Source organism: Bubalus kerabau, chromosome 4 (genome assembly GCF_029407905.1).
Source record: "Bubalus kerabau isolate K-KA32 ecotype Philippines breed swamp buffalo chromosome 4, PCC_UOA_SB_1v2, whole genome shotgun sequence".
Taxonomy (NCBI): Eukaryota; Metazoa; Chordata; class Mammalia; order Artiodactyla; family Bovidae; genus Bubalus; species Bubalus kerabau.
In genome coordinates, this window is record NC_073627.1 from 127,929,213 (window position 1) to 127,941,623 (window position 12,411).

Consider the following 12,411-nt stretch of genomic DNA (forward strand, 5'->3'; position numbering starts at 1 on the left):
TTTCTGGTCTTGCATTTAGATCTTTAATCCATTTTGAGTTTATTTTTGTGTATGGTGTTAGAAAGTGTTCTAGTTTCATTCTTTTACAAGTGGTTGACCAGATTTCCCAGCACCACTTGTTAAAGAGATTGTCTTTAATCCATTGTATATTCTTGCCTCCTTTGTCAAAGATAAGGTGTCCATATGTCTATATTTCTGTTTTTTTTGCCAGTACCATACTGTCTTGATAACTGTGGCTTATGTAGTAGAGCCTGAAGTCAGGCAGGTTGATTCCTCCAGTTCCATTCTTCTTTCTCAAGATCACTTTGGCTAATCGAGGTTTTTTGTATTTCCATACAAATTGTGAAATTATTTGTTCTAGCTCTGTGAAGAATACTGTTGGTAGCTTGATAGGGATTGCATTGAATCTATAAATTGCTTTGGGTAGTATACTCATTTTCACTATATTGATTCTTCCAATCCATGAACATGGTATATTTCTCCATCTATTAGTGTCCTCTTTCATTTCTTTCACCAGTGTTTTATAGTTTTCTATATATAGGTCTTTAGTTTCTTTAGGTAGATATATTCCTAAGTATTTTATTCTTTCCGTTCCAATGGTGAATGGAATTGTTTCGTTAATTTCTCTTTCTGTTTTCTCATTATTAGTGTATAGGAATGCAAGGGATTTCTGTGTGTCGATTTTATATCCTGCAACTTTACTATATTCATTGATTAGCTGTAGTAATTTTCTGGTGGAGTCTTTAGGGTTTTCTATGTAGAGGGTCATGTCATCTGCAAATAGTGAGAATTTTACTTCTTCTTTTCCAATTTGGATTCCTTTTATTTCTTTTTCTGCTCTGATTGCTGTGGCCAAAACTTCCAAAACTATGTTGAATTGTAATGGTGAAAGTGGGCACCCTTGTCTTGTTCCTGACTTTAGAGGAAATGCTTTCAATTTTTCACCCTTGAGGATAATGTTTGCTGTGGGTTTGTCATATATAGCTTTTATTACGTTGAGGTATGTTCCTTCTATTCCTGCTTTCTGGAGAGTTTTTATCATAAATGGATGTTGAATTTTGTCAAAGGCTTTCTCTGCATCTATTGAGATAGTCATATGGTTTTTATTTTTCAATTTGTTAATGTGGTGTATTACATTGATTGATTTGCGGATATTGAAGAATCCTTGCATCCCTGGGATAAAGCCCACTTGGTCATGGTGTATGATCTTTTTAATGTGTTGTTGGATTCTGATTGCTGGAATTTTGTTAAGGATTTTTGCATCTATGTTCATCAGTGATATTGGCCTGTAGTTTTCTTTTTTTGTGGGATCTTTGTCAGGTTTTGGTATTAGGGTGATGGTGGCCTCATAGAATGAGTTTGGAAGTTTACCTTCCTCTGCAGTTTTCTGGAAGAGTTTGAGCAGGATAGGTGTTAGCTCTTCTCTAAATTTTTGGTAGAATTCAGCTGTGAAGCCATCTGGACCTGGGCTTTTGTTTGCTGGAAGATTTTTGATTACAGTTTCAATTTCCATGCTTGTGATGGGTCTGTTAAGATTTTCTGTTTCTTCCTGGTCCAGTTTTGGAAAGTTGTACTTTTCTAAGAATTTGCCCATTTCTTCCACGTTGTCCATTTTATTGGCATATAATTGTTGATAGTAGTCTCTTATGATCCTTTGTATTTCTATGTTGTCTGTTGTGATCTCTCCATTTTCATTTCTAATTTTATTGATTTGATTTTTCTCCCTTTGTTTCGTGATGAGTCTGGCTAATGGTTTGTCCATTTTATTTATCCTTTCAAAGAACCAGCTTTTGGCTTTGTTGATTTTTGCTATGGTCTCTTTTGTTTCTTTTGCATTTATTTCTGCTCTAATTTTTAAGATTTCTTTCCTTCTACTAACCCTGGGGTTCTTCATTTCTTCCTTTTCTAGTTGCTTTAGGTGTAGAGTTAGGTTATTTATTTGACTTTTTTCTTGTTTCTTGAGGTATGCCTGTATTGCTATGAACTTTCCCCTTAGGACTGCTTTTACAGTGTCCCACAGGTTTTGGGTTGTTGTGTTTTCATTTTCATTCATTTCTATGCAAATTTTGATTTCTTTTTTGATTTCTTCTGTGATTTGTTGGTTATTCAGCAGCGTGTTGTTCAGCCTCCATATGTTGGAATTTTTAATAGTTTTTCTCCTGTAATTGAGATCTAATCTTACTGCATTGTGGTCAGAAAAGATGCTTGGAATGATTTCTATTTTTTTGAATTTACCAAGGCTAGCTTTATGGCCCAGGATGTGATCTGTCCTGGAGAAGGTTCCATGTGCACTTGAGAAAAAGGTGAAATTCATTGTTTTAGGATGAAATGTCCTATAGATATCAATTAGGTCTAACTGGTCTATTGTATCATTTAAAGTTTGTGTTTCCTTGTTAATTTTCTGTTTAGTTGATCTATCCATAGGTGTGAGTGGGATATTAAAGTCTCCCACTATTATTGTGTTATTGTTAATTTCTCCTTTCATACTTGTTAGCATTTGTCTTACATACTGCGGTGCTCCCATGTTGGGTGCATATATATTTATAATTGTTATATCTTCTTCTTGGATTGATCCTTTGATCATTATGTAGTGACCATCTTTGTCTCTTTTCACAGCCTTTGTTTTAAAGTCTATTTTATCTGATATGAGTATTGCTACTCCTGCTTTCTTTTGGTCCCTATTTGCATGGAAAATCTTTTTCCAGCCCTTCACTTTCAGTCTGTATGTGTCCCCTGTTTTGAGGTGGGTCTCTTGTAGACAACATATATAGGGGTCCTGTTTTTGTATCCATCCAGCCAGTCTTTGTCTTTTGGTTGGGGCATTCAACCCATTTACGTTTAAGGTAATTACTGATAAGTATGATCCCGTTGCCATTTACTTTATTGTTTTGGGTTTGAATTTATACACTGTTTTTGTGTTTCCTGTCTAGAGAATATCCTTTAGTATTTGTTGGAAAGCTAGTTTGGTGGTGCAGAATTCTCTCAGCTTTTGCTTGTCTGAAAAGCTTTTGATTTCTCCTTCATATTTGAATGAGATCCTTGCTGGGTACAATAATCTGGGCTGTAGGTTATTTTCTTTCATCATTTTAAGTATGTCTTGCCATTCTCTCCTGGCCTGAAGAGTTTCTATTGAAAGATCAGCTGTTATGCTTATGGGAATTCCCTTGTGTGTTATTTGTTGTTTTTCCCTTGCTGCTTTTAATATTTGTTCTTTGTGTTTGATCTTTGCTAATTTGATTAATATGTGTCTTGGGGTGTTTCGCCTTGGGTTTATCCTGTTTGGGACTCTCTGGGTTTCTTGGACTTGGGTGATTATTTCCTTCCCCATTTTAGGGAGGTTTTCAACTATTAACTCCTCAAGTATTTTCTCATGGTCTTTCTTTTTGTCTTCTTCTTCTGGGACCCCTATGATTCGAATGTTGTAGCGTTTAATATTGTCCTGGAGGTCTCTGAGATTGTCCTCATTTCTTTTAATTTGTTTTTCTTTTATCCTCTCTGATTCATTTATTTCTACCATTCTATCTTCTAATTCACTAATCCTATCTTCTGCCTCTGTTAGTCTACTATTTGTTGCCTCCAGAGTGTTTTTAATTTCACTTATTGCATTATTCATTATATATTGACTCTTTTTTATTTCTTCTAGGTCCTTGTTAAACCTTTCTTGCATCTTCTCAATCCTTGTCTCCAGGCTATTTATCTGTGATTCCATATTGATTTCAAGATTTTGGATCAATTTCACTATCATTATTTGGAATTCTTTATCAGGTAGATTCCGTATCTCTTCCTCTTTTGTTTGGTTTGGTGGGCATTTATCCTGTTCCTTTATCTGCTGGGTATTCCTCTGTCTCTTCATCTTGTTTAAATTGCTGAGTTTGGGGTGTCCTTTCTGTATTCTGGCAGTTTGTGGAGTTCTCTTTATTGTGGCGTTTCCTCGCTGTGTGTGGGTTTGTACAGGTGGCTTGTTAAGGTTTCCTGGTTAGGGAAGCTTGTGTCGGTGTTCTGGTGGGTGGAGCTGTATTTCTTCTCTCCGAAGTGCAATGGAATGTCCATTAATGAGTTATGAGTTGTCTATGGTTTTGGGGTGACTTTGGGCAGCCTGTATCTTGAAGCTCAGGGCTGTGTTCCTTTGTTGCTGGAGAATTTGCTTGGTATGTCTTTCCCTGGAACTTGTTGGCCCTTGTGTGGTGCTTGGTTTCAGTGTCAGTATGGAGGCGTTTGATGAGCTCCTGTCAATTAATGTTCCTTGGAGTCAGGAGTTCCCTGGAGTCAGGGTTTGGACTTAAGCCTCCTGCTTCCAATTATTGGTCTTATTTTTACAGTAGTTTCAAAACTTCTCCTTCTATACAGCACCATTGATAAAACATCTACGTTAAAGATGAAAAGTTTCTCTACCGTGAGGTTCACCCAGAGAGGTTCACAGCGTTACATGGAGAAGAAAAGAGGGAGGAGGGAGTTAGAGGTGACCCGAATGAGATGAGGTGGAATCAATAGTGGAGAGAGTGTGCTAGCCAGTAATCACTTCCTTATGTGCACTCCACAACTGGACCGTTCAGAGATGTTCACGGAATTATACAGAGAAGAGAAGAAGGAGGAAGGAGACAGAGGTGGCCAGAAGGATAAAAGGGGGGAATGAAAAGGAGGGAGACAGATCCAGCCAGTAATCAGTTCCCTAAGTGTTCTCCACCGTCTGGAACACACAGAAATTCACAGAGTTGGGTAGAGTAGAGAGGGGTTAGGGAGGAGACACAGGCGACCTGGTGGAGAAAAAGGAGAGTCCAAAGGGAGAGAGAGCAGTCAAGCCAGTAATCTCGCTCCCTAGTGAAAAATGGGTACTGAAGATTGGGTTCTTAAAGGTACAAAATTGGTAACAAATACATAAAAGCAAAAATTAAAAATCTAGAGTAGAATTTGGAATTTCAAAAATACGATGTTAAAGAAAAGAAGAAGGAAAAGAAAGAGAGAAAAACGAACAAACAAAAACAAACAAGGTTGTGAAAATTATAAAGAAAATATAGGTACAAAATTGATAACAATAACCAAAAAGCAAAAGTTAAAAATCTAGAGTAGAGTTTGGAATTTCAAAAATACAATGTTAAAAAAAAGAAGAAGAAAAAGAAAGACAGAAACAAAAAACAAACAGAAACAAAGTCGCAAAAATTATAAAGAAAATACAGATACAAAATTGATATCAAATACCAAAAAGCATAAATTAAAAATCTAGAGTAGAGTTTGGAATTTCAGATATACAGTGTTATATAAAAGAAAAAGAGAAAGAAACAGAGGGAAAAAAAAAAGTTGCAAAAATTATAAAAAAAAAAAAACTATAGGTACAAAATTGATAACAAATACCAAAAAGCTAAAATTAAAAATCTAGAGTAGAGTTTGGAATTTCAAAAATACAATGTTAAAGAAAAGAAGAAGGAAAAAAAAAACAAGGTCAAAAAATTATAAAAAATATATACATGAAGTTTGCTGAAGAAAAAAAAATAGGGTCTTTTTTTTTTTTTGGCAAAGTAATAGGTTATAAAAGTGAAAATAAAAATATGGAACGCTTCACGAATTTGCGTGTCATCCTTGCGCAGGGGCCATGCTAATCTTCTCTGTATCGTTCCAATTTTAGTATATGTGCTGCCGAAGCGAGCACTATCGAGCCCATCTTTGCATGAAATGTTCCCTTGGTATCTCTCATTTTCTTGAAGAGATCTCTAGTCTTTCCCATTCTGTTGTTTTCCTCTATTTCTTTGCATTGATCGCTGAGGAAGGCTTTCTTATCTCTTCTTGCTATTCTTTGGAACTCTGCATTCAGATGCTTATATCTTTCCTTTTCTCCTTTGCTTTTCACTTCTCTTCTTTTCACAGCTATTTGTAAGGCCTCCCCAGACAGCCATTTTGCTTTTCTGCATTTCTTTTCCATGGGGATGGTCTTGATCCCTGACTCCTGTACAATGTCACGAACCTCATTCCATAGTTCATTGTGTTGTCTTAGTAAAGATTTATACATAGTTAGGGCTTCACTGGTGGCTCAGATGATAAAGAATATGCCTGCAATGCAGGAGACCTGGGTTCTATCCCTGGGTTGGGAAGATCCCCTGGAGAAGGAAAAGGCTACCCACTCCAGTACTCTGGCCTGGAGAATTCAATGGACTGTATAGTCCATGGAGTCGCAGAGTCAGACACAACTGAGCGACTTTCACTTTATATGTGGTTAAGACCTGACATGAGCTTGGTGACCATGGAAAAATGTGAGCCCAGGATTCTTTAGTTGATACTAAAAATCTCAAACCTTATAAAATTCCTATTTGTCTTCAATGGTGAAATCATTTAAATGTTTCAACACCTGATTTTGAGCCCCTGCTGTTTCACTTACTGCTTTTGTGACAAACTTGTTCAGTTTCTTGTATAAAATAGAAAAAATAGAAAATACTAATCTCCTTAATGGATGCTTATGAAAGTTGGAATATTAAAAGCATTTTGTAACTGTTAAGTGGCACACAAATATAAAATGGTATTACTTGTAAAACTAAAAATGTACTTAAAATTTTTTTTTTAATCTATGCTTGCTGATGCTTAGGATCCCTTAGGAAAACCTGCTGTTTTCTTTAGACCTCTCCATGACAGTTAGTCTTGAACTCTCATCAGAGAAGAAGAAATTGCATGTGAAAAAGGGTGTTAAAAGACATATTTAAAGTACAAAATCAGGCTCTTCTAATGTTTGTTAAGTTGTAACAAAATAAGCTTTGATTTGTGTATTCCCACATTTGAGTTCGTATTTCTGAATTGTGTATGGCAGTGTAAGGTATAGGAATAGGATAAATTTGGTAGCCTAGGAAACCTGTATCCCATCAGGAGAGAAAACAGATGTTCTTCCTCCTGGTAAAGAATTGCAGCTATCCATTTAGCAATTATGAATCTTTTCCCTAGGTGATACCCTTGAGAAAGGAGCCTTTCAGCAGACAGAATTAAGAAACATATGACACTTCTTTTTTTTTTTTTTTTTAACTATATGAGACTGAATCTTCTTTTATTTGGCTTCTGCTTTTCATGCCCTCAGTTTTAAAAAGGTAGGTAAAGTGTTCAGTTTGAATCATGTGACTACTTCACAGGACTAAATTATTTACTTCTTAAGATCAGAGTAGAAGACATTGCCAAAGATCCCAAAAGAATGTTTCCCATTCCCCCGACCCCCAATTCAATTCACCTTAGTTGTTTCTAGGTATGTTTTTACTTATTGTTGTCTAATTTTGAGTTATTTTTAGTGAAATGGTGTTATTCAAGTCTTGTATATGTTTCTCTGGAAAAGGCCAAATCCTACGAATTCTACTTAGATAATGCCCTGCATCTTTTACCTTCCCCATGGTATTGCTGTGGTAGACTATTACAATGATAATCTGTCACTTTGCTACTTTTAAGTTCTTTCCACATTGCTATTGGACTGACCTTCCTATGGTAGAGAAATCATCATGGCTTTCTTGTTTCAAAGACTTTCAGTGGCTCCCCATTGCCTAGAAATTAAATATAACCTGTTCAGCCTAGAATTTAAGCCTCTCAGTGATTTGGCTCTAGTCTGTTTTTCCAATCTATATGCCAGAGCACTTTTCCATGAGCCAAACTGTTTCTTCCATATTTCTCTACCTCTTTGCTTATCTTCAAATCAATCTCCCTTTCTGGGATGCCTGTCTTTCTCTCACCCCCTCCCAAATCTCGTCACTTTGATATCTTGAAAGTGAGACTTAAGAAGAAAAGAGTAGAAACTGTTGCTTTCTACAGCAGTATGATAAAAAATAATACCTTAATTCCTTTTTTTAAACTGAAAAGATTCAACCTATTTCATTTATATGATTCATCCAAGAAAATAGGAATGATCTTCCCAAATGCTTAATATGTGAAGTTTCTTTATATTTAAGAAGATTTTTTGGAGGGGGCAGGGATTACATATCAGAATGTACTTTATTATAATGAGGGGAAATCAGAGTGTTTTTGTAAGTTTAATTATAGATTGATAGAAAAAATACAAAACCACAGATGAACAGTTCTTAGGTATGGCATATATTAGAAACTATATTCCCCAAATTATGATTAACGTTGAGCAACTTAAATTCACGATCTTAAAAAGAGAATTTGTAGATTCCAAATAATAGAATTAGAAAACTTTGAGTATGATATGGGTAGATTATCTTTCCTATTACATGAAATGAAATAAAACTGCTAACCAATGTGTGCATTTTCTAAAGGTGGATTTTGCCCTCTGTGCTGCTTAGGTATCATAATAGAAATAATTGGTGCCATTATCTTGCATCCAAAGCAAAATTCATAGTCCACCAAGGCTCTAGAATGTATCATTGCCTTGTAATTTATATAAATATTTGTAGAGCAACATATACCTTGTTGAGACAGAAAGATCTTTCAGCTTAGATTAGAGTGTGTGAACTAATAAAGATCTATGTATTCTTGCATTCGGGAACCCTTTCTTTGGGAAGAAAGATAGTTCTAAACCTTAGCACATCTACATACAACATTTTCAATGATACCATTAGCCAAAGGAACCATTGAGTATTCTGACATGGCCGCCAAATCTCAACCTGGAATAAAAAAGAATAACTAACCAAACACATATTCTGCAGATGTTTACAGTTCTCACTAAAGAGAGGAGAAAATCCTCCTTCGAAAACCTGAGAACAGTAATCTGGCATTGGGAAATAGGGAGTCCATGACCACCTTCTTTCTCTCATGTGCTTACATTCCATTTCTAAACATCCAGCCCAACATCTTTACATTTTGGTGGGCTGCTGTGTGTATGTGTGTGTATTATTTATTTATATATATATATATATATATATATATATATATAATGTAATTTTTAAACTTTTTGTTTTTAAATACATTGGACTTAAACCAAAAATTCCTTTATACCTTTCACCCAGCTTCCCAATTTGCTGATGTCTTATTTACCTCCATAGTACTCAGTTCACATAATCAGAAAATTAACAGTGATATAATACTGTATACTGAGATAATATCAGATTTTATTTAAATGTCATTAATTCTATAACTGCCATTCTTTTTCCAAGCCTGGATGAATCCAGAATCCAGGGTTATATTTAGTTATTGTAACTTTATGGTCTTCTTTAGTCTGGCAAGTTTTATTCTTTGTTTAATAAACTTGCCACTTTTAAGAGTACCAGCCAGTTATTTTGTAAAATGTCTTTCAGTTCAGGTTTGTCTTATGTTTGCTCATGTTGTAATTTCAGCTGTAGTTCTTTGGCAGGAATGCTATGGGACACAATAATGTCCTTCTTGGAAGCATACAAATAAGATATTTATACCTTTATTTCACACAAAAATTTTTAATATCAAGAAAAGGAAATCTTAAAAATCAGTACATATTTTTTTAAAATATCCTGAGAACTCTAGGAATATGTAATTGTGTTCCTGAGAAATCAAATTATGATACAGGAAGTGTATTTGACTTTACTGCTTTCTGGTCATCAAAGAGTTATCTATCATTTTGTTTTCTATAACAAAGGTAGTGGAAATTTTCCCATTTGTTACTCAGAAGATATGATAGGAATTTATTGGAAAATAAAATTTGTAATTAATAGAAGGTAAGATCTTGGTTGGAGAGGGACATCATCTCATTTCAAAAAATGGTTTCATTGACTTTCTTCTTGAGGATGAAGATTTCCTCTCTGATCACTATTAACCCATGTCTTTCCTTCTTTCAACCTTGTTAACTTGTCCTGTAAGGTAGTATCATTCATTTACTTTTCTTCATGTGTTGGTTTTGTCATTATCATTTCATGTGTGCTATTTGTGCCCCAACTTGATTGTAAGTTCCTCAGAGCAGAAAGTGTGTTTTAGACTTTTTGTTCCCCACAGGGCTTAGCACAGCAAACTCTTTGTGAATATTTTTTAAAAACTCTTAGCATCTCTATAAAGTGCTCTCAGAACTAACAGGCTACTATTACAAAATAATGAAAGCTTACTGATAAACCGTATTTCTCTACCTGGTCAATAGGGTTAGGTATACATAGGTTCCAGATCTGCCAAGTTTTTGTTTGCAGAGAAACAGAAAGTAGTAAACTTCAAAAATCATAAATGCCCTCTTGAGCCCTGTCCTCCTCCCATTAGAAAACCAGCAGAATTTCTGCTACTTCAAAGGGTTAATCCTGTTCTCATGAAACTCATAGTTGTCAACTCTAGCATCACTGTTGCTGCTATTGCTGCTGCTAAGTCGCTTCAGTCGTGTCCGACTCTGCGCGACCCCATAGACGGCAGCCCACCAGGCTCCCCTGTCCCTGGGATTCTCCAGGCAAGAACACTGGAGTGAGTTGCCATTTCCTTCTCCAATGCACGAAAGTGAAAAGTGAAAGTGAAGTCGCTCAGTCGTGTCCGACTTTTAGCGACCCCATGGACTGTAGCCCACCAGGCTCCTCCATCCATGGGATTTTCCAGGCAAGAGTACTGGAGTGGGGTGCCATTGCCTTCTCCGAGCATCACTGTTAGTACCCTGTTTAGTTGGTTTTTAAGCAAATGTGTTGTGTACTAACTATGTGCTAGATTGGGCATACAAAATGGCCAAACTGTTATAGAAGAAAGAGAAAACAGTGCTGAGAATGTGCAGTGAAGATCCTAACCAAGTGTGGGGTCCAAGGAACTGTTTCGTGAATATTTAGGCTGAAATACAAAAGATGAGTAAGAATCAGTTATTTGAAATAGTAGTATGAAAATTGTTTTGAGCGAAGGAAATAGCATGTGCAAAGGCCCTCTCATAAATAATGGTTTGTTTGCTGCCCTGAAGAAGGGCCGGTGTGGCTCAAGGGCAAAGTGTGAGATGAGACTGGAAAAGTAAGATCAGAAATTGCAGACATTGTAGGCCATGTTAAAGTTCTTGATCTTTATTTTTAAAGCATTTGGAAACTGTTGAAGTGTGTAAATCAGGGGTTATGGGATCAGATTTGCATTTTAAAAAGGTCTCTAAGCTGTAGGATGGAAATTTGGTCAGAAGGCATTCCAGGAATGAAATGTTGCTAACTTTGGTTAGTGAGGTGGCACTGGAGAGAAAGAATTCAATTTGATACAGTTTTAAAAATGAAAATTAACAGAACTTGGTGAAGAATTCTATATGGAAGCTGAGGGAGAGGAAGACAAGGAAAACAACATCCAGGTTTCTGATTTGTATACTGCATATATGGGCGCACCATGTACTAAGAAACACTTGAGAAGGAACGTTTTAGGAACATTAGTCTAAAGACAGCATGAGAAAAGGTTGTGAAGTATGTCATTGGTAGTTTTTCTATATCAAGTACATGTTGAAATAATCTTTTAGATAGTTCAGTTCAGTTCAGTTTAGTCGCTCAGTCGTGTCCGACTCTTTGCGACCTCGTGAATCACAGCACACAAGGCCTCCCTGTCCATCACCAACTCCCGGAGTTCACCCATACTCATGTCCGTCAAGTCAGTGATGCCATCCAGCCATCTCATCCTCTGTCGTCCCCTTCTCCTCCTGCCCGCAGTCCCTCCCAGCAGCAGTCTTTTCCAGTGAGTCAACTCTTCGCACGAGGTGGCCAAAGTACTGGAGTTTGAGCTTTAGCATAATTTCTTCCAAAGAAATCCCAGGGCTGATCTCCTTCAGAATGGACTGGTTGGATCTCCTTGCAGTCCAAGGGACTCTCAAGAGTCTTCTCCAACACCATAGTTCAAAAGCATCAATTCTTCGGCGCTCAGCCTTCTTCACAGTCCAACTCTCACATCCATACATGACCACAGGAAAAAACCATAGCCTTGACTAGACGAACCTTTGTTGGCAAAGTAATGTCTCTTTTGAATATGCTATCTAGGTTGGTCATAACTTTCCTTCCAAGGAGTAAGTGTCTTTTAATTTCATGGCTGCAGTCACCATCTGCAGTGATTTTGGAGCCCCCCAAAATAAAGTCTGCCACTGTTTCCACTGTTTCCCCATCTATTTCCCATGAAGTGATGGGACCGGATGCCATGGTCTTTGTTTTCTGAATGTTGAGCTTTAAGCCAGCTTTTTCACTCTCCACTTTCACTTTCATCAAGAGGCTTTTGAGTTCCTCTTCACTTTCTGCCATAAGGGTGGTGTCATCTGCATATCTGAGGTTATTGATATTTCTCCCGGCTGTCTTGATTCCAGCTTGTGTTTCTTCCAGTCCAGTGTTTCTCATGATGTACTCTGCATATAAGTTAAATAAGCAGGGTGACAATATACAGCCTTGACGTACTCCTTTTCCTGTTTGGAACCAGTCTGTTGTTCCATGTCCAGTTCTAACTATTGCTTCCTGACCTGCATACAGATTTCTCAAGAGGCAGATCAGATGGTCTGGTATTCCCATCTCTTTCAGAATTTTCCACAGTTTATTGTGATCCACACAAAGGCTTTGGCACAAAGTT

The 12,411-nt window shown here is 36.7% G+C and overlaps 1 protein-coding gene, 1 long non-coding RNA gene and 1 other non-coding gene across 4 annotated transcripts in view; 2 read left to right on the top strand and 1 right to left on the bottom strand.

Moving 5' to 3' along the window:
* Positions 1-12,411, top strand: part of ZCCHC7 (zinc finger CCHC-type containing 7) — a 267,242-nt gene that overhangs the window by 161,047 nt on the left and 93,784 nt on the right. The window lies entirely within an intron of this gene.
* The window catches only part of LOC129650262 (uncharacterized), a 60,418-nt gene that overhangs the window by 23,748 nt on the left and 24,259 nt on the right, over positions 1-12,411 (top strand). The gene's annotated exons all lie outside the window — the stretch shown is intronic.
* On the bottom strand, positions 5,538-5,644 carry LOC129651839 (U6 spliceosomal RNA). Its single transcript, XR_008714346.1, has one exon. It is a non-coding gene; the product is annotated as a U6 spliceosomal RNA (small nuclear RNA).